General features: G+C 43.0%; 1 protein-coding gene across 1 annotated transcript in view; it reads left to right on the forward strand.

Moving 5' to 3' along the window:
• LOC121291822 (cornifelin homolog A-like) overlaps positions 1-16607 on the forward strand; it is a 32057-nt gene extending 15450 nt beyond the window's left edge. Inside the window, exon 4 of the mRNA XM_041213419.1 lies at positions 16491-16607. The gene's annotated coding sequence lies outside the window, so the exon portion shown is untranslated. The remainder of the gene's footprint in view (positions 1-16490) is intronic.
• The last annotated feature ends 7010 nt before the right edge of the window (positions 16608-23617 follow it).

Below are 23617 nucleotides of genomic sequence, written 5' to 3' on the forward strand. Positions count from 1 at the left end.
ATGGTGGACAGGCTTTGGGGAGTCAGAAGGTGAGTTACTCATCGCACGATTCCTAGTCTCTGACCTGCTCTTGTAGCCACAGTATTTATATGGCTAGTCTAGTTCTGTTTCTGCTCAATGGTAAGGCCCAGGATGTTGATAGTGGGGGATTCAGTGATGGTCATGCCATTGAATGTCAAGGAGCAATGGTTAGGTTCTCTCTTGTTGGAGATGATCATTGCCTGTCACTTGTGTGGCGCGAATGTTATTTGCCACTGGTCAGCCCAAGTCTGGTTATTATCCAGGTCTTGCTGCATTTGGACATGGACTGTTTCAGTATCTGAGGAGTTGCGAATGGTGCTGAACATTGTGCAATCATCAGCAAACATCCCCACCTCTGGCCTTATGATGGGAGGAAGGTCATTGATGAAGGAACTGAAGATGGCTGGGCCGAGGACACTACCCTGAGGATCTCCTGCAGTGATGTCCTGGAGCTGAGGTGACTGACCTCTAACAACCACAGCTAGCTTCCTTTGTGCTAGGTATGACTCAAACCAGTGGACAGTTTTCCCCCTGATTCCCATTGACACCAGTTTTGCTAGGGCTCCTTGATGCCACATTTAGTCAAATGTTGCCTTGATTCAAGGGCAGTCACCCTTACCTCACCTCGGGAGTTCAGCTCTTTTGTCCATGTTTGTACCAAGGCTGTAATGAGGTCAGGAGCTGAGTGGCCCTGGTGGAACCCAAACTGGGTATCAGTGAGCTGGTTATTGCTAAGCAAGTGCCACATGAAAGCACTGTTAATGACCCCTTCCATTACTTTACTGATGATCGAGAGTAGACTGATGGGGCAGTAATTGGCTGGGTCCTGCTTTTTGTTTACAGGACAAACCTGGGCAATTTCCCACATAGCCGGGTAGATGACAGTGTTGTAGCTGTACTGGAACGGCTTGGCTAGGGGCGCAGCAAGTTCTGGAGCACAAGTCTTCAGTACAATTACCAGAGTATTGTCAGGGCCCTTGATATCATGTGGAGTAAATTAAATTGGCTGAAGAGCATCTGTGATGCTGGGGACCTCCGGAGGAGGCTAAGATGGATCATCCACGCGGTACTTCTAGCTGAAGATTGTTGCAAATGCTTCAGCCTTACCTTTTGCACTGATGTGCTGGGCTCCTCCATCATTGAGGATGGGGATATTTGCAGAGCCTCCTCCTCCGGTGAGTTGTTTAATTGTCCTTGACCATTCACAACTGGATTTGGAGCAATGCAGAGCTTAGATCTGTTGGTTGTGGGATCACTTAGATCTGTCTGTCACTTGCTGCTTATGCTGTTTGGCATGCAAGTAGTCCTGTGTTATAGCTTCACCAGGTTGACACCTCATTTTTAAGTATGCCTAGTGCTGCTCCTGCCCTTCTACACTCTTCATTGAACCAGGGTTGGTCCCCTGGCTTGATGGTAATAGTGGAGTGGGGGATATGTTGGGCCACGAGGTTAGAGATTGTGTTTGAGTACAATTCTTGTGTTTTTGATGGTCCACAGTGCCCCATGGGTGCCCAGTCTTGAGTTGCTAGACCTGTTTAAAATCTATCCCATTTAGCATGGTGGTAGCACCACACAACACAATGGAGGATGTCCTCAGTATGAAGGCAGGTCTCCATCTCCACAGCAACTGTGCGATGATCACTCCTACCGACACTGCCATGGACAGATGCATCTGTGGCAAGATTGTTGAGGACGAGGTAAAGTATTTTTTTCCCTCTTGTTGGTTCCCTCACTACCTGCCGCAGACCCAGTTTAGCAGTTAGGTCCTGTAGGACTTGCCCAGCTTGTCAGTAGTGATGTTACTGAGCCACTCTTGGTGATGGACATTGAAGTCCCCCTACCCAGAGTACATTCTGCACTCTTGCCACCTTCAGTGCTTCCTCCAAGTGATGTTCAACATGGAGGAGCACTGATTCATCAGCTGAGTGGGGGCAGTACATGGTAATCAGCAGAGGTTGCCTTGCCCATGTTTGAACTGATGCTATGAGACTTCATGGGGTCAAGAGTCGATGTTGAGGACACCCAGGGCAACTCCCTCCCAACTGTACACCACTGTGCCACCACCTCTGCTGGGTGTTATGGCACAGTCGATGGTAAATGCTGAGTTGTTCAAATCCCAAAGGGAAACTTGAAATAACTACCACAACTTGTTTTGCAATTTGTATAAAGTTCAAAATGCATGCCTAGTAATAAGACCACCATATTCTTTAGGTTTTTACAAAACTCGATTAAACGTTTATTAATTGAACAAATAGCTTTAAATTCATACATCGATCTACAAATTCCTACCATGATAATTCCTAAATCCCCTACTCAATCTGACTCCCAGTTACACTTTTGTCAGTAGGACACATAGATTTTAAAAGGCTCAGGCAGAGTAAATGATACCCCGAACAGTTGAATTCCATGTGAGTTCTCTTAACCTCAGTCCCAGAAGGCAGCAGTTTGGTACATACATGCTGAAGGGGTTTCACACTTCGCTCCTTTATACATATTTTCACCTTTGAATGTAAATACTCATTGTTTCACTATGTCTTTGGACTTTATATTTCTGATTAAAAAAATCTCTCATAGCACTAAGTTTTACCAGTAATCTTTGGGAAAAATCAGTAAACACATTAGTTTTTACTACTTCTGGTGGCTATGCATACATTATACCCCCACTTTTGAATTCAATCCACACTAGTTTGTTTAAATATGAAAATTGCCTCCTTTTCACTCCACATTCTAAAACTTCCCCATGTTTACCTAATTAACATTTCAAACTTAACTTCTCTTCTTACTTCAAAGCATCCAGACTTGCTGTCTCTAATTCAATTGAGTCTCACACACACACAGATACATATAGACACAGACTCTATTTTACAATAAATTCCAATAACATTATAGACATTATTCTATCTTCCTGGCATCCCCCTCCTTATTAAAAAATGAACCGTCATAATTTTAAAAGACAACTTAATTTTTATTAAACCATCTTATACTATCTCCTATACCTATCTATACACTTACACTATTACAATACCAGATGCTTGGATTAACATAATTATATTATTATGTTATATTAATAGAATTATATTATACTATACTATATAACATTACAATAAATGGAAGAACCCTTAAGTGCATCGACGGGCAGAGGGATCTGGGTGTACAGGTCCACAGGTCACTGAAAGTGTCAATGCAGACGGATAAGGTAGTCAGGAAGGCATATGGCATGCTTGCCTTCATTGGCAGGGGTATTGAGTATAAAAGTGGGAAGTCATGCTGCAGTTGTATAGAACCTTGTTTAGGCCACACTTGGAATATTGCGTGCAATTCTGGTCACCACATTACCAGAAGCACATGGAGACATTGGAGAGGGTGCAGAGGAGGTTTACCAGGATGCTGCCTGATCTGGAGGTTTTTAGTTATGAGGAGAGGTTGGAAAAACTCGGATTGTTCTCACTAGAGCGACGGAGATTGAGGGGCGACTTGATAGAAGTTTACAAAATTATGAGTGGCATGGACAGCGTAGATAGTCAGAAGCTTTTTCCCAGGGTGGAAGAGTCAATTACTAAGGAACATAGATTTAAGTTGAGAGGAGAAAAGTATAGAGGAGATGTGCGGGGCAAGTTTTTTACGCAGAGGGTAGTGAATGTCTGGAATTTGCTGCCAGAGGAGGTGGTGAAAGCAGGTACGATAGTGGTGTTTAAGAGGCAGCTTGACAAATACATGAATAGGATGGGAATAGAGGGATACAGACCCTGGAAGTGCAAAATGTTTTAGTTGACAGGCAATATGATCAGCTCGGGCTTAGAGGGCCGAAGGGCCTGTTCCTGTGCTGTACTTTTCTTTGTTCTTTGCTCTTTGTTCTAGAAATACAAATCATTCACATCAACAGAAAGCATTCCAGTTCAGAGTCCAGGGGCTGAATTTTTCTGTCGGCGAGCTGGGGGCGGGGCCCACTCGCTGATGTGAAAATGGTGCGGGATGACATCGGGGGAACCCCTGATGTCATCCCGCCCCATTTAAATCTTCAGGAAGGCGGGGGCACAGCGAGATCAGGTGTTCGCACACCAACCTGTCATTGGCCAATTGAGGCCATTGACAGGATAATTAAAGCAATTAAAGGACCTGCCTATCCAACCTTAAGGCCCGGTGGGCTTCTGAAAAAACATGAAACCTCACCCACCAGCAGGATGAGGCTTCATGTAGGGTTTAAAACACTTTATTAAAGTTTCACTGAAATTTATTAGCATGTCCCATCTCTGTGACATTTTCACATGAGGGGCACATGTTAATGATTTTTTTTATTTTCCTATTTTTAAAGTTTATGAGGCTTTCAGTGATCTCTCTGAGGCAGTATCTAGCCTTAATTGGCCCACCCACTTAAAATGGCAGCGGGGCCCACCTCTCCGGTGGGGATCGGCTCCCTGACTGCCGGAGATTGGGTTGGACCCGCCCGCTTGACAGGCAAAAAATTCTGCCCCAGGTTTCTAGATGTCTAATTTTCCTTTTAAGCTTCAAACTCTTGATAATGCATCTGCAATCATATTTTCTCATCCCACCACATTTATAATCTGTAGATTAAAAGGTTGCAGTAATAAACTCCACCTCCACTTGCACTTCTGTCTCAAAATTTGTCCAGAAACTTTAACTGATTGTGGTCTGTAGAAACAATTGTTTCTGATGAATTGTTTGCAATGTAAAGCTCAAAATGCTGCAACGCTACCACCAAACCCAAAGTTTCCTTTTCGATCATTGAATATCGTGAAAAATACCCTATTGGTTTTTCAATTCCATTTTCATCTTCTTGTAACAGTACAGCCCCAATACATCCATTGCTTGTGTCAACGGCCAGCTTAACTTGCTTGGCATAATTGGGTATTGCCAAAAGTGGTGTCGTAGTTAGTGCAGTTTTCAAACTGTGAAATGCCTTCTGACACTCCAGTGTCCATTGAAGCTTCTTGTTCTTTTTTAATAGTTCAGTCAATGGAACAACCACACTGCTAAAATATGGTACAAATTTCCAGTAAAACCCAGTCATGCTCAGAAATCTTAAAACCCTCAAAACTTTTGTTGTAGGCACTGGGAAATCCACGCTACCCTTGACTTTCACATCTCTCGGAGCCACCCAACCATGTCCAATGGTATGGCCTAGATACATAACTTGCACTTTTACAAGTTCACTTTTAGCCCAGTTCATCACCAAATTATCTTCTTGTAGTCGAGTAAGTAATTCTTCCAGATGCTGTAAGTGCTCCTCCCACTAAAGACTATCAAGTCATCAATATAAACAGCACAATTGCTCAGTCCTGCAATTACTTTGTTTGTCAGTCTTTAAAATGTTGCAGGTGAATTCTTCATACCAAATGGCATGACTTTAAACTGATATAGTCCATTTGGGTCACAAAAGCCGATATCTCCTTTGCTTTCTCTGATAACGATACTTGCCAATATCCTTTCAGCAAGTCAATCTTTGTGATAAACTTTGATTGTCCCAGTTTTTCAATGCAATGTTCCAACCATGGTATGGGATATGAATCCATTTTTGTTACCGCATTTACCTTATGATAGTCCACACACAGTCTTTGTGTTCCATCCGGTTTCAGTACCAGTATAATAGGCGAATTACTGCAACTAGACTCAATGACATCATTTTGAAGCATGAAGTCAGTTTCTTTCTGTACTTGTGATAACTTTGCCAGATTTAATCTGTAAGGATGTTGCCTTATTGAAGATGAAACTTCTACAGACACATCATGTTTAGCTAAATCTGTCCTCCCCAACTTATTTCCACAAATAGCTTTGCGTGACTGCAATAGCTTTCCCAAATCATTTTGGACCTTGTCTGGAAGGTAATTTAATAGTACATTTAAATTTTCAAGTACCCCCTCATTATATTAGAGGAAAATCAATTTCAGAATCCTGCATTTCCACGTCTTTCTCATTATCTACTACTAGCACCCCAAGTTGATCCTCTTCCCTGTCAAAGTGCTTTTTAAGCATAATTACTTGACACATTCTTTGCTTCTTTCTTCTGTCTGGAGTATTTATTAAATAATTTGCTTCACTCAGTTTCTTTTCAATCCTGTATGGCCCAATAAACCTTGCCTTTAATGAGTCATCCAGTGCTAGCACTTTCCCTCCAGCAACAAAATTCTGAGCTGTAGCCTTCTTGTCTGCTTTCACTTTCATCAGTTGCTGTGATCTCTTTAAATGTTCCCTTGGCAATTCACATGCTCTGTCCAATCTCTCGCTGAAGTTTGATACATAATCTCGGAGACTAGTTTCTGAATTTTGACCAATCAATTTCTCATAAATCAATTTCAGCAGTCCCCTTACCTCATGACCATAAACTAGTTTGAAAAGACTGAACTAATTGATGCATTAGGAGCATCTCTAATAGCAAATAATAAGAATGGAATTCCAGTATCCCAATTCTGTGGATAATCCTGACTGTACACTCTCATCATAGTTTTTAGAGTTTGATACCATCTTTCTAAAGCCCCTTGTGACCTGGGATAATAAGCTGATGACTTAAATTGTTTAATCCAAAATTGTTGATTACTTCCTTAAACAGCTGTGACATGAAATTTTAACCCTGATCTGATTGTATTTCTTAAGGTAAGCCATACCTTGTAAAAAAAAATTAGTTAACTCTTACACAATCTTCTTTGCTGTAATATTTCTCAAAGGTATGCTTCAGGAAACCTGGTAGACACATGCATTATTGTAAGTAAATACTGATTTCCACTTTTAGACTTAGGGAGGGGTCATACACAATCAATCATGACCCTAGTAAAAGGTTCTTCAAATGCTGGAATTGGAATTAAAGGTGCCAGCTTAATCACTGCTTGTGGTTTCCTTATCACCTGACATGTTCCACAGAATTTGACTACATACCTACACAATTTAGGCCAAAAAAATGTTTTTGTATTTTCACCTTTGTCTTGCTAATTCCTAAATACCCTCCCATTGGAATTTCATGAGCTATCCTCAGAATCTCATTCCTATATCCAAATGGAATTACAATCTGATGTACCTCCCTCCAACTTTCATTTGCTGAAACATGATAAGGCCTCCATTTTCTCATTAAAACATTACCCTTAAGGTAATAACCTTCTGGAATACATTTTGCCCCTGATTCTGAGTAGGCTGTCTGATTATAAATGTTTTATATGCGTATCCTTTTTCTCTAACTCCACTAACAGCCTTCAGTTAAACACTTCAGCTGAATTGTCCTCTCTTCTTTCTTCCTGAACAATGTTATCAAACAGTGGCAGCTAATTGGACTTCCACACCTTCCCTCTACATTTGACTTCCTGCTCTTCTTGTTTCAACCTATGAGCCTGTAATCTCGTTATCACACAATCTGGAAACAATCCAGGATGCTCTCTCTGCAACTCTTCTGTTGAAAACACTTCTATAGGCTGCTCAACTACCATAGGCATCACCCACATCTGTGATCCAGCTATATCATTACCCAAAATAAAATGAACACCTGCAAACGACAGTTTTTCCACCACTCCAAACAGGCACTTCACCAATTTTCCATTTACTTTTTAGATTTACCTTCCACAAGGGAATAGGTTTAATATCTCCATGAACCTCATTTATTATCACCTATTCCTGCAATACTCCCTCTGAACAACAAATATCACTATCCCGCAACATTAAGGATTATCTAGCTCCTGTATCTCTTAAAACTTCCTTTCACCTTCCCCCTTTCTATCCTTTTCTGATTTAAAAGGGTGACAAAAAAAGGCTTAGCTCTGTGAACTAACTCATAATATTAGCTATCTCTGCTGCTTGTCTTACCGTTTGAATCCTCTGTTCCTCCACATGAGTTCTCCCCACTGAAAGAATTGAATCTTTAAATTCTTTCAAAAGAATTACCTCTCTAAGAGCTGTATATGTTGTCTTTATCTTTAATGTCTGTATCCACCGGTCAAAATTACTTTATTTTACTCTTTCAAATTCAATATAAGTTTGTACGGGCTGTTTTCTCATATTCCTAAATTTATGCCTGTATGCCTCAGGAATCAACTCATATGCACTCAAAATAGCCTTTTTTTTAACTACATCATATTTCACAAACATTTCTTCTGACAGTGGAGCATAAAGCTTATGTCCTGTACCCGCCAGCCTGCATTGTAACAACAATGTCCAGTTTTCCTGTGGCCATTTCATCTGTTTAGCTATCTTCACAAATGAAATAAAGAACACTTCCTCATCTCTTTCCTCAAACTTTGGAAGAGCTTGTACAAATTTAAACATCTCCCCACTGGGTCTTAGGTTATAGGGTTTTTCATCATCAGAACTTTTCATAATATGGAGTCTCTTTTTAACTTCCAGCCTTTTAAGCTGGTTTTCCTTTTCTCGTTCCTTCTCTCTTTCCCTTGCATCTCTTTTTTTATCCTCCTCTCTTGCCTGGAATTCCAGCTCCAGCTTCCTTTGTTCCCTCTGCCTTTCCACTTGCTCCCTTTGAAATGCCCTCTCTTTTTCTTTTCCTGCTCCTTCCTTTTCTGCTGCCTCTAGTTCCATTTCTTTTCATTTCCTTTGCTTGTTCAAGTTCAAACTTCTTCATTTATAACGGAAGTCTCAGTTCTAACTTTAAATGCTGTGCTATACCTTCAACTCTGTCCACTTTCTTTGTCCCTGCAGGTAATCCCAATTATAACTTATTCGCCAATTCCATCAATTTAACATTATTTACCTTTTGTAAACCAGCCAAAGTTATAACTCAACTCCCAGATAAGTCTTAGCAATTGCCAAAGCCATATTGTAGTCTCACCACTAAAAACAAAACCTCACACCAACTCCTGAATTCAAAGTGCTTCTCGTACTCATAACCTTAAGATTCACTAACTCCAAACCAATGAAGGAATTTCAAATATATCCCGGACAAGCCCCCAATTTCTGTTATGGCAGATGGATGGTAAATGCCAAGCTGCCAAAATCTCAGAGGGGAACTTGAAGCAGCTGCCACAACTATTTGCAATTTGTACTTATTTCCAGATACAGATTTGAATTCAGTAAAAAGGCCACCACATCTTATATGTTTCATACAAAATTAAATTAAATTAACAGAAGAAATGACTTTAAGCACATATATAGATGTACAAATTACTATTATGATAACTTCTAAATCCCCTAATTGATCTAAACCCCAGTTACATGTTCGCTAAGACAACAGTGAGACACATAGATTGTAAAAGGCCCAGACAAAGTGACACACAGTACCCTGAACAGCTGAATTCAAAGTGAGTTTTTCTCAGCTTTAGTTCCTTGTAGACAGCAGCTGGAGGCTTTTCACATTTGTGTTAGATCTTAGAATGCCTTCCCTTACACACAGCCGTCTCTCCTTTATACATACTTTCCTCTTTGAATGCAAATTCCCATTGTTTCATGATGTCTTTGAACGTTTACCTCTCTAATAATAAAAATCTATCAAAGTATCAATTTTACCAGTAATTTTTGGGAAAAATAAGCACACTGTTTCTTAACTTCTCCTGGCTAGGTGTAACATTTCACTCCCTCTTTTGAATTCAAGCTGGTCTGGTTTATTTACAAAAGCAGATGTTCCCTTTACACATTACATTTTAAAACATTCTCCATGTTCACCTACTTAACATTTCAAACTTAGCTTATCTTCTAATACATCAAAGCCTTCAGACCAGTTGCCTTTAATTCAATTAAGCACCAAATGCAAACACATACCCATAGACACAGACCCCACTGTTACTCTACTTTACAATGAATTCCAATAACATTATAAAAATTATTATATCTTTCTGACACTTGTCCATTTAAAAAATAGAATAATAATTTCATAGAGTAGCCAGGTTGACGTAGGTACATATTTTCCTTCCTGGCTTCTGGATGGGACATACTAATTACTTTAAATCTGTGCCCTCTGTTCTTGATCCTTTCACAAGTGGGAACAGTTTCTCCTTATCTACTCTGACCAGATCCCTCATGATTTTGAATACCTCTATCAAATCTCCTCTCAACCTTCTTTTCTCCAAGGAGAACAGTCCTAACTTCTCCAATCTATCTTCATAACTGAAGTTACTCATCCTGGAACCATTCTTGTGAACCCTTTCTGCACTCTCTCTAATGCCTTCACATCCTTCCTAAAGTGCGGCACCCAGAACTAGGCAAAACTCCAGCTGAGGCCAAACTAGTGAATGAAACAAGTTCAGCATAACATCCTTACTCTTGTACTCTATACTCCTATTAATAAAACCCAGGACACTATGCTTTATTAACTGCTCTCCCAACCTGTCCTGCCACCTTCAATGATTTATGCACATATTCACCCAGGTCCCTATGCGCCTGCACATCCTTTAGAGTAGTACCTGCCATTTTACACACTCTCCATGTGATTCTTTTTGGTAGGAAGAACTTCACATTTCTCTGCATTGAGCATACGTACATAAGAATTAGAAGCAGAAGTAGACCACTTGGCCCCTCGAGCCTGTTCCACCAATCAATAAGATCATGGCTGATCTGATTATAACCTCAACTCCACATTCCTGTCTATCCCCGATAACCTTTCACCTCCCTTACTTATCAAGAATCTAGCTACCTCTGCCTTAAAAATATTCAAACACTCTGCTTCCACCATCTTGTGAGGAAGAGAGTTTCAAAGACTCACAGCCCTCTGAAAGAATAAAATCCTCCTCATCTCTGTCCTAAATGGGCAACCCCTTATTTTTAAATAGTGATCCCTAGTTCTAGATTCTCCCACAAAAGGAAACGTCCCCTCCACATCCACCCTATCAAGACCCCTCAGGATCTTACATGTTTCAATCAAGTCACCTCTTACTCTTCTAAACTCTAGCAGATACAGGCCTATTCTATTCTGTCCAACCTTTCCTCATACGACAACCTGTCCATTCCAGGTATTCATCTAGTAAACCTTCTCTGAACTGCTTCTAATTCATTTACATCCTTCCTTAAATAAAGTGACCAATACTGTACACAGCACTCCAGGTGTGGTCTCACTAGCGCCCTGTATAACTGAAGCATAACCTCCCTACTTTTGCATTTAATTCACCTCATAATAATCAATAACATTCTATGAACTTTCCTAATTACCATACTCCAGATGTGGTTTCACTAATGGCCTGTGTAGTTGTAGCAAAACTTCTCTACTTTTATGTTCCATTCCCCTTGCCAAAAAGGCCAATATTCTATTTGCCTTCCAAATCACTTGCTGTACCAGGACACCCAGATCCCTCTGTACAAAGAAGTTCTTCCTCACATTCCCCCAAACTTTTGCCCAAAATCTTAAATCTGTCTCCCCTCGTACTGTACCATCAGCCAATGGGAAGAAATCGTCTTTGTCTACCTTATCTAAACCTGTCATAATCTTGTACACCTGTTATATCTCCCCTCAATTTCCTTTGCTCCAAAGAGAACAACTCCAGCTTCCCAACCCAGCCTTGTAGCTGAAATCCCCCATCCCTGGAACCATTCTGGCAAATCCCCTCTGCAGTCTCTCAAGAACCCTCACATCCTCCCTAAAGTGTGGTGACCAGAACCAGACACAATACTCTAGTTGGTGCCTAACCAGAGCTTTATAAAGGTTCAGTATAACTTCTCTGCTTTTGTACTCAATGCCTATATTTATGAAGCCCAAGATCCCATATGCTTTGCTAACCGCTCTCTCAGTATGTCCTGCCACCTTCAATGATTGATGTACATGCACCTTCAGGTCCCACTGTTCTTATACACTCTTTGGAACTGTGCCATTAAGTCTATATTGCCTCTCCCTTCTGCCAAAAGGTATCACCTTACACTTCTATGTGTTAAATTCCATCTGCCACTTGCCTGAAAATTCTGCTAGCCTATCTGTGTTCTGTTGTAGGTGATTCACATCATCATCACAGTCACTTATCCAAGTTTGGTATCATTGGCAAATGTTGAAATGTTACTCTGTATTCCAATATCCAAGTCATTTATATACATCAAAAAGAACTGCAGTCCTAAGCACTGACCCTTGGGGAACATCATCCTGTCTACCATCCTCCAGTCTGAAAAATCACCTTCTACAATGACTCACTGTGTAAAACCATGTTCAACAAAGTGCAGGAAACTATATTCCACTGAAGGGCAAAGATAAACTAAATACAAGTGAGAGCCCATGAGTGAATAAAGACATGAAGAAACTATTGGGGGGTTAGGAAAGAGGCAAAAATTAAGCACACAGGCATCTGAGGAGAGCAGGATAAGAGAAAATATGAAGAGTTTGGGAGAAAAGTAAAATAAAAACATTAGGAACGCAAAGAGGAACAATGAAATTAAATTATCAAGGATCATCAAACAAAATGGTATAACATTTTACAGCCACCTCAATAAAAAGAGGAAGGCTGTGATGGGGATAGGACCATTAAGAGATAAAGAGGATAATACCAGAGCAAACAATAGAGAAATGGCAGAAATATTGAATCATTATTTTGCTTTGAGTGTTACCAGGGAGTTAGAACAAATAGGTATGATATTGAATGATGAGATGAGCAATGAAATAAGTGCACTTAAAATAAAAAAAGATGTATTAAATAAACTAAACAAACTCAAATGGGTCCAGATGGATTGTATCCATGCATTTTAAAAGAATCTGGGGAAGAGATAGATAAACTACAAGACCAGAGGACTGGTGGATAGCTGATGTCATTAAGAAGGGGATAACATGTGTCCATGGAATTATCGACCTTAACATCGGTGCTAGGAAAAATAATGGAATCCTTACTGAAGGAGAGAATCGAAGAACATCTTGAAATGAGAAAAGATAATCAATACTCAACATGGATTTCAAAAGAGAAAATCTTACTTCATCAACCTTATTGAATTTCTTGAGGAGGTAACTGAGAGAGTAGACAATAGTAAGGTTGTAGATGTAATTTATCTGGATTTTCAAAAGGTCTTTGATAAAGTGCACCATAATCAAATAATGAATAAGGTCACAGAATATGGTGTCAGGGGACAAGTGACAGAATGGATTGCTAGCTGGCTTCAATACAGGAAGAGTGGGAGTAAAGGGGTGTTATTCAGAGTGGCAGAAGGTGGGAATTGGTGTTCCACAAGGATCAGCGCTGGGATCACTGCCATTCACAATTTACTTTAACCATTTGAACTTTGGAAGCTCACCACCACCTTCTCAAGGGCAATGATGGTTAGGCAATAAATGCTGGCCCAGCCAGCGAAGCCCAAATCCCATGAATGAATTTTAAAAATGACACTATATTGAGGGTTGGTCAATACTGAGCAGGATTATAACAAATTACAGGAGGGCATTAATCAATGGACAGAGTTGATAATTAAATGCAGAATGGACAAATAATTGGCAACTGAAGTGCAACAAAGATAAATGTGAGGTGGTACATTTTGATGAGAGGAATAAGAAGGTCACTTGTTACTTAGAAGGTGAGAGTCTAGGTGGAGTAGAGGAACAGAGGGATGTTGGAGTACAAATATATCAATCGCTAAAAGTTGCCCCACAGGTTAACAGGGCTGTAAAAATACAAACCAAGCACTAGATTTTCATTTCTAGAGGGAAAGAATTGAAAAGTAGGAAAGTTATTCTAAGCCTGTATTGACCCTTGGTTAGACCACTTAGGCCTGAATTTTCAGGATGGCGGGTGCTTAGCCCTCACCCTAAAGAGTTGGCGGGGAACATATCCCCACTAACTCCGGCAGGCCTGATGCCATTTCACGCTCTAATGAGCATTGATTGACATTAGGCGGGACATCCGCCTGCCATCGGGAGGAAGTCCTGCCTTGAAGTGCTGCTGGCCAATCAGGTTGGCCGGCAGCTCTCCAGTCCCTCCAGGAACATTACTGCAGTGGCCAGAAGAGTTACTGCAGGGAGCTGCCTGGAACTAAATGCCAGGAGGAGGGGTAAGTGGCAGGGGTCCCTGGGCGGGGAGGTTAGAGAAAGCCTTGGAGGAATGCAAGAAGGGCGTTTGGGGTCCCGGGGCATAGGCTGGGCAGGGAATGAGGTCAACAGGCCAGGTGAGGGCACCCCCAGTTAGAAGGGGGCTTCTGATGGAGATGCACCCCACCTCCCCCACCTTCCCACCCAAGATAGAATTCTCAAGTCGCCACTTAAGGGCCTTAATTGGGGTATAGGCAGACTTCCCGTCCAATGCCCTGCCCCCACCCCAGAACCTGCCAGGGTGATGAGTTGGGGGAAAATAAATTGTGGCCTTAGAGCACTGCATGCAGCTCTGGTTACCATATTATAAAAAGGCATTGGAGAGGGTGCAAGAGAAGATTTACAAGGATAATACCAGAAATGCCTGGTTATACATATCGGGAAAGGATTGACAGGCCGGGTCCCTTTTCACTGGAAAAGAGAAGGCTGAAGGGTGGCCCAACATTTCAACTTATGAAAGGTTTTGATAGAGTGCATATACGGAGAATGTTTCCTCTTGTGGGGAAGAGCAGAACTAGAGGCTGTCAATATAAGATAGTCACCAAGAAATCCAGTAGGGAATTGAGGAGAAATTTCTTTGTCCAGAGAGTGGTGAGAATATGGAACTCGCTACCACAGGGAGTGTGGATCAAAATAGTCTTTCCAATATTTAGTTGAAGGAGGTTTTTGCTCCTTCAGTGCTGGACGTTTAACAAGCAGTGTGACAGTTCAGAGACTGTGGAGGGCCAAGAGAGCTGCTGGTGAGATAGAGCTCAGTGTCATTTGTGAACAAGTGGAACCTGACACTATGTTTTTGGATGATGTCACTGAGGGGCACACTGTAGATGAGAAATAGGAAGGGGTCAAGGAAAAATCTTGGGCAACTTCAGAAGCAACAGTTTGAAAGTGGAATGAGGAAATATTTTGGTTCCAAACTGACAGATAAGAACAGAACCAGGTGAAAGCGGTCCCAGCCAGCTGGGTGACAGTGGAGAGCCATTGGAGGAGGGTGGTATGGTCAACTCTGTCAAAGTCTGTAGATAGGCTGAGAAGAATCAGGAGGGAAAGTTAACATGGTCACAGGTACATAGGGTGTCATTTGTGACTTTGATGTGAGGTGTTTCAGTACTGTGGCAGGGTGGAAACCTGATTGGAGGGATTCAAACATGGAGTTCTGCAAAAGATGATCATAGATTTGGGAGACCACAACACATCCAAGGACTTTGGAGAGAAGAGGAAGTTTGGAGATGGAATATAGTTTGCAAGGACAGATATCAAAGGTGGGTTTTTTGAGTAGAGGGATGATGACTATAAATCTGAAGGGGACGGGAACATTGCCAGAAGGGAGGGAATTGTTAACAATATCAGCTAAAATGGCAACCAGGAAGGGGAAATTGGAGGTCAGCAGTCTAATGGGAATAGTGTGAAGAAGCTGGAGGTAGGTCTGATGGACAAGGTGAGCTGAGAGGGCACATGATGGGAGGTGGGATAGTGAAAGATGTGAGTTCAGGGCTAGGGTAGGGCACTGAAGAATATGAGTGAAGCAGTTGGGTGTTTACAACAGATTCGTGGTTGCTTTTACTAATACCAGTTTCTGACTTCCAGGTTATTTTTAATAACATGAACTCAAATTCCCAAACTCAGATTCAGGCACAGACACAATGGACTGAATAGCTCCTTCAGCACCATCCATTTCTGTGATTCTATGAACTCCATGGTGGAATTTCAATTCAGCTATACAGGGCCTTGGTGAGACCACACCTGGAGTATTGTGGGCAATGTTGGTCTCCTTACCTAAGAAAGGATATATTTGCTATAGAGGGAGTGCAATGAAGGTTCACCAGACTGATTCCTGGGATGGCAGGATTGTCATATGGGGAAAGATTGGGCTGACTAGGCCGATATTCACTGGAGTTTAGAAGAATGAGAGGGGATCTGATTGAAACGTATAAAATTCTGACAGGGCTGGATGCAAGGATGATGTTTCCTCTGGCTGGGGCTCTAGAACCAGGGGTCACAGTGTCAGGATATGGGAGAGGCCATTTAGGACTGAGATGAGGAGAAACCTCTTCACTCAAAGTGTGATGAACCTGTGGAATTCTCTACCACAGAGGGCTGTGGAACATATTTGAAGGAAATAGATAGATTTCTAGAATCTAAAGACATCAGGAGTATGGGAAGAGAGCAGGATTATGGCGTTGAGATAGAGGATCAGCCATGATCATACTGAATGGTGGAGCAGGCTCGAAGGGCCGAATGACCTATTCCTGCTTCTATTTTCTACATTTCTATTTTTCTCTGGATTATTGTTTCAGTAATAGAAACACAGCCAATGCTTCAATTGCTGTTTATTATCCAAGAATCCCATTCTGTAATGTGCATCTGGGCATCAGGTGAGGACAGGAGGGATCTTAGCAATAAGGCCATCATGATATAGGCAATCAAACTCAATGTCTAGACTCAAGTTTGGGAAAAGATAATTTGATCAGGGTACAAGAGAGTGATTGACACCTTAGGGAGGGAACAAGGTTCCAGATTCTGACACTAGTTTTTGTTTTTGCAGATGCTGCACAGAAGGACCAAGCCTCCATATCAAGATTGGCATGTACTCTGATAAAGTTCATATGTTGTAGCGACATAGATCATTGTGTGCCCCAATAAAGATTATTCATATCTGATACAAAGGGATGTGTGCTGCTCCTAAATCTAACTCTCCACAATTCATACTATCTCCAGCTCCAACTATCTCCAGCTCCGACTATCCCCAGTTCCGACTATCCCCAGTTCCGACTATCCCCAGTTCCGACTATCCCCAGATCTGACTTTCCCCAACTCAGACTATCACCACTTCCAACTATCTCCAGCTCCCACTACCCCCAATTCTGACCAACTCCAACTCCAACTATCCCCAGCTCCAACTAATACTAACTCTGATTATCCCCAACTCTAACTATCCCCAACTCCGATTATCCCCAGATCCAACTATCTCATAGCTCAAACTATCCCGAACTCCCACTATCTCCAGCTCCAACTATCCCAACTTTGACTGTGCCCAACTCAAATTGTTTTCAGCTATAACTGTACTCAGCTTTTTCCAAAGCTCTGACTGTACCCAGCTCTGACTGTTCCCAGCTCTGATTGTCTTAGAGGAGGCAGTGAGATAATGGTAATATCACTGGGCTAGTAATCCAGAGGCCCAGGCTAATGCTCTGGGAGCACAGGTTCAAATCCCACCGCAGCTGGTGGAATTTAAATTCTGTTAAATCTGGAATTAAAAACTAGTCCCAGTGATGGTAACTATGAAGCAAATTCCCTTTAGGGGAGGAAATCTGCTATCCTTACCTGTTCTAGCTTAGATGTAACTCCAGCAATACACCCGGCATCAACATAGGCACCTGAAACAGCAACAGCACACCCAGACCTGTCAACCCTGCAAAGTCCTCCTTACTAACATCTAGGGGTTTGTGCCAAAATTGGGAGAGCTGTCTCACAGACTAGTCAAGCTACAGCCTGACAAAGTCATGGAATCATACCTTACAAATAATGTCCCAAACACCACCGTCATCATCCCTGGGTATGTCCTGTCCCCACAGAGGTGGCTGCACAGTGGTATACAGTTAGGAGGGAGTTGCCCTGGGTGTCCTCAACATCAACTCCGGACCCCATGAAGCCTCATGGCAATAGGTCAAACACGGGCAAGGAAACCTCCTGCTGATTACTGCGTACGGCCCTCCCTCAGCTGATGAATCGGTGCTCCTCCATGTTGAACACCACTTGGAGGAAACACTGAGAATGGCAGGATGTAGTCTGGGTGGAGGACTTCACCAAGAGTGGCTCAATTGCACCACTACAGACCGAGCAGGCCCAAGTTCTGGACATATCTATCAGACTTGGCCTGTGGCAGGTGGTGAGAGAACCAGCAACAGGGAAAAACCTATTTGACCTTGTCCAGACCACACCTGTCACAAATGCAACTCTCCATGACAGCATTGGTAAGAGTGACCACCGCACAGTCCTTGTGGAGACAAAGTCCTGACTTCACATTGAAGACCTTGTCACTGTCTGTGTTGTGTGGCACTACCACCATGCTAAATAGTTTAGATTTTGAACAAATCTAGAAACTCAAGGCTGGGCAATCATGAGGTGCTGTGGGCCATCAGCAGCAGAATTGTACTCAACCACAATCTCTAACCTCATGGCCTGGCATATCCCCTTACTATCAAGCCAGGGGATCACTGTTGTCAGCTGTCCCTCGATTCGAGAATGATGTCTACTCAGGAATGTAAGTTTCTGCTCTGTGTCTTCATGTGACTGAACAGGCCGATTCTTGACCCACTGATCTTTGGGCACATGGGGCAGGAAGCCCCACAAGGTAGTGGGATATGGAGTGCAGGACTGGCTTCCTTTTCTTTCATCTCAGCTGTCGCTCTGCCTTATCATTTAGACACAGGTTCAAAGTGTGATGCAGTTTGATGAACAAGTTGTTGTAATTTTGAACGACTGATAGCAAACTCCTCCCAGGCATTAATGTCAATGCTACCGCGCTTGAAGGAGAGTTTCAGAGTGTCTCTGAAGTGTTTTTTTTTTGTCCTCCTCTGGAAGGTTGTCCATTTGAAAGTGGAGGAAACAGGGCCTGGTGTGGGAAATAGCTTTTGGCCATCCTGACAGTGTCCAGCCCACCGCAGGAGTTTTGGCTGAATGTTTGTGGAGCCGGCTTCAAGCAGGACACTAGCATTTGTTTGATGGCTCTCCCATTGAATCCAGAGGATGCGGCAGAGACATTGCTGATGGAATTTCTCCAGTTCTCTTCCGTGTCGCTGATACACAGTCCAGATCTCACTGCAGAGTGTGGTGATGACAGTTGCTCTGCATTGCCACCATGATCCGTGGACTCGTGGTGTGGTTCTTGGTTACAGGTATGTGTAACCTACCTCCCCTAGTTAGACTGTAGTCTTACTCTGATATTTTTTTTATTCATTCTTGGGTTATGGGCTTTGCTGGCTGGGCCAGCATTTATTGTCCATCCCTAATCGTCCTTGAGAAGGTGGTGGTGAGCTGCCTTCTTGAACTGCTGCAGTCTATGCGGTGTAGGTACACCCACAGTGCTGTTAGGGAGGGAGTTCCAGGATTTTGACCCAGCGACAATGAAGGGATGGCGATATCTTTCCAAGTCAGGATGGTGAGTGACTTGGAGGGGAATTTCCAGATGGTGGCGTTCCCATCTATCTGCTGCCCTTGTCCTTCTAGCTGGTAGTGATCATGGGTGTGGAAGGTGCTGTCTAAGGAGCATTGATGAATTCCTGCAGTGCACCTTGTAGATGGTACACACTGCTACTACTGTGCGTCAGTGGTGGAGAGAGTGAATGTTTGTGGCTGGTGTGCCAATCAAGCGGGCTGCTTTGTCCTGGACAGTGTCAAGCTTCTTGAGTGTTGTGGGAGCTGCACTCATCCAGGCAAGTGGGGAGTATTCCATCACACTCCTGACTTGTGCCTTGTAGATGGTGGACAGGCATTTGGGGAGTCAGGAAGTGAGTTACTCATCGCAGGATTTCTAACCTCTGACCTGCTCTTGTAACCATAGTATTTATATGGCTAGTCCAGTTCATTTTTGGTCAATGGTAGCCCCCAGGATGTTGACAGTGGGGATGGTAATGCCATTGAACATCAAGGGACGATAGTTAGATTCTCTCCTGTTGGAGATGTCATTGCCTACTAGCAACTTGACAGCCCAAGGTTGGATATTGTCCAGGTCTTGTTGCATTTGGACATGGACTGCTTCAGTATCTGAGGAGTCACGAATGGTGCTGAACATTGTGCAATCATCAGCGAACAACCCCACTTCTGACTTTATGATAGAAGGACGGTCATTGATGAAGCAGCTGAAGATGGTTGGGCCTAGGACACTACTCTGAGGAACTCCTGCAGTGATGTCCTGGAGCTGAGATGACTGACCTCCAACAACCACAACCATCTTCCTTTGTGCTGGGTATGACTCCAACCAGTGAAGTGTTTTCCCCCTGATTCCCATTGACTCTAGTTTTGCTAGGGCTCCTTGATGTCACACTCAGTCAAATGCTGCATTGATGTCAAGGGCAGTCACTCTCACCTCAACTCGGGAGTTCAGCTCTTTTGTCCATGTTTGAACCAAGGCTGTAATGACGGCAGGAGCTGAGGGGCCCTGGGGAAACCCAAACTGGGCATCAGTGAGCAGATTATTGTTGTGCAATTGCCGTTTGATAGCGCTGTTGATTACCTCTTCCATCACTTTACTGATGATCGAGAGTAGACTGATAGGGCGGTAACTGGCTAAGTTGGATTTGTCCTGCTTTTTGTGTACAGAACATACTTAGGCAATTTTCCACATGGACACATAGAAACTAGGAGCAGGAGTAGGCTTTTTGGCCCATCGAGCCTGCTCTACAATTCAATATGATTATGGTTGATCCTCTATCTCAATGACATAGTCCTGCTTTCTCTCCAAACCCCTTGATGCCCCTAATATCCAAAAAAATATCAGTTTCTTTCTTGAATATACTCAGTGACCCAGCCTTCACAGACTTCTGTGGTAGAGAAATTCACAGGTTGACCACCCTCTGAGTGAAGCAATTTGCCCCCATCTCAATCTTAAATGGCCGGCCCCGCATGCTGAGACTGTGCCCTTGGTTCTAGACTCCCCAGCCAGGAGAGACATCCTCTCTGGATCTAGTCTGTCTAGCCCTGTTAGAATTTTATACGTTTCAATGTAATCCCCTCTCATTCTCCTAAACTCTGGTGAATACAGGCCCAATCGAACTAATCTCTCCTCATACGACAGTTCTGCCATCTCCGGTATCAGCCTAGTGAACCTTCGCTGCACTCCCTCTATGGTAAGTATCTCCTTTCTTAGGCAGGGAGACCAAAACTGCACATAATACTCCAGATGTGGTCTCACCAAGGCCTTGTATAACTGCAGTAAGACATCCCTATTTCTGAACTCAAATCCTCTTGCAATTAAGGCCAACATACCATTTGCCTTCCTAATTGCTTGCTGCACCTACTTGTTTACTTTCATTGACTGGTATATAAGGACACCCAGATCCTTTTGTACATCCACATTTCCCAATACATCACCATTTAAATAATACTCTGCCTTTCTGTTTTTCACACTGAAGTGTATAACTTCACATTTATCCACGTTATACTGCATCTCCCATGTGTTTGCCCAGACACACAACTTGTCTAAATCACCCTGAAGCCTCCTTGCATCCTCCTCACAATTCACAACCCCACCCAGTTTTGTGTCATCAGCAAACTTGGAAATATTGCTTTTGGTTTCCTCATCCAAGTCATTTATATATATCCTGAATAGCTGGAGACCAAGCACTGATCCTTGCGGTGCACCACTAGTCACCGCCTGCCATCCGGAAAAAGACCCATTTATTCCCACTCTCTGTTTCCGGTCTGTCAACCAATTCTCGATCCATGCCAGTATATTACCCCCGATCCCATGTACTTTAACTTTACCCACTAGCCTCTTATGTGGGACCTTATCAAAAGCCTTCTTGAAACCCAAATACATCACATTCATAGGATCTCCCTTATCTATTCTACTTGTTACACCCTCAAAAAACTCCAGTATATTAGTTAAGCATGATTTCCCTTTCATAAACCCATGCTGACTTTGTCTGATCCAGTTAATGTGTTCTGTTACCACATTTTTTACAATGGACTCTAGTATTTTCCCCACTACTGATGTTAGGCTGACTGGTCCATAATTCTCTGTGTTTTCGCTCCCTCCTTTTTTAAGTAGTGAGGTTACATTTGCCACCCTCCAATCTGTAGGAACTGCACCAAGGTCTATAGAATTTTGGAAAATGACCACCAATGCATCCAGTATTTCCAGGGCCACTCCCTTTAGTACTCTGGGATGTAGATTATCAGGCCCTGGCGATTTTTCAGCCTTTAACTCCATTAATTTCTCTTTTTTTTCCTAATACTGATATTCTTCAATTCCTCCCTCTCATTAGACCCTTGGTTCCCTAACATTTCTAGGAATTATTTGTGTCCTCTTTTGTGAAGACAGGACCTAAATATGTGTTAAATTCTTCTGCCATTTCTTTGTTCCCCATTTTAATTTCCCCCGTTTCTGACTGCAAGCGACCTACATTTGTCTTCGTGGTCGTGGGTTTGGAAGGTGCTGCCTAAGGAGCCTTGGTGAGTTGCTGCAGTGCATCTTGTAGATGGTACACACTGCTGCCACTGTGCATCGGTGGTGGAGGGAGTAAATGTTTGAGGATGGGGTGCCAGTAAAGTGGGCTGCTTTGTCCTGGCTGGTGTTGAGCTTCTTGAGTGTCGTGGGAGCTGCATTCATCCAGACAAGTGGAGAGTATTCTATCACACTCCTGACTTGTGCCTTGCAGATGGTGAACAGGCTTTGGGGAGTCAGGAGGTGAGTTAGTCACTGCAAGATTCCCAGCCTCTGACCTGCGCTTGTAGCCACAGTATTTAAAATTCTGGAAGTCGCTCCCTAAATATGTAAATATTGTTATGAAAACTATACTCACCCCTTTGGAGAGTGGGAGATTGGAAGCTCCAGGTCCTGACAGACCTTGGAGTTTCCATGCATACTCAGACTGGGAGCAGGCTGCGCATGCGCAGATTGGAAGCGGGCTGCACATGCGCAGACTGGGAGCTGGCTGCACATGCGCAGACTGGGAGCGGGCTGCACATGCGCAGACTGGGAGCGGGCTGCACATGCGCAGACTGGGAGCGGGCAGTACATGAGCCATTCTGTATTTTTTTAGTTATCTGGGCCTGAGGACTGACCCAGTGCACCTGTAGATGAAGAAAACCCTGGTCGTGTGACTGGAAGTGGAGAGAACAGGGAGAAGTCCCAAAGGGAGAGGGGACAGGGAGAGATCCCAAAGGGGGAAGGTACAGGGAGAGGGGACATGGGATCTGGCTGAGTATCATAACAGTAGATAGTCTACATCATTAGTGATGTAAGGTCACATGACAACAGAGCATGCTGAGAGGTAGTTCTATGTAGAGCCTCATGCTGAGTCTGTAGTGTAGAGAGTGAGTATAATGTTCAATAAAAGGTAATGTTTACCAACAGCTTTGCCTCCAGCATAATCTATAAATCCGGACCATGAACAACCTCATCTAAGACCCACAACGATGGTAACAGCCATAACTAGTGGGGCTTCACAAGGATCAGTGCTTTGTCTCAGCTATTTAAAATCTATATTAATGACTTAGATGAGGAGACTGAGTATGATGTATCCAAGTTTGCTGATGATACAAAGTTAGGAGGGAAAGCAAGCAGTGAGGAGGACACAAAGAGGCTGCAGCCAGCTAGAGATAGGTTGGGTGAATGGGCAAGAACATGGCAGATGGAATACAATGTTGGCGAAGTGTGAAACCTATCCACTTTGAAAGGAAAAATGAAAAAGCATATGACCAGACGTACATATGAACATATGTACATACAAACATAGGCCCTTCAAGCCTGCACCACCATTGAATAAGATCATGGCTGATCTGCTTATAATCTCAATTCCATATTCCCACCACCCACCTCCCCCTGCCATAACCTTCCCCATGCCACCAACCCCCTCCCCACACCACCACCACCACCCCCCCCCCCCCCCCACCCCCAACCTTTGCTTATCAACAATCAAGAAAATGGCAGAATATTTTTTGAATGCT

This window comes from Carcharodon carcharias, chromosome 19 (assembly GCF_017639515.1).
Source record: "Carcharodon carcharias isolate sCarCar2 chromosome 19, sCarCar2.pri, whole genome shotgun sequence".
Classification (NCBI taxonomy): domain Eukaryota; kingdom Metazoa; phylum Chordata; class Chondrichthyes; order Lamniformes; family Lamnidae; genus Carcharodon; species Carcharodon carcharias.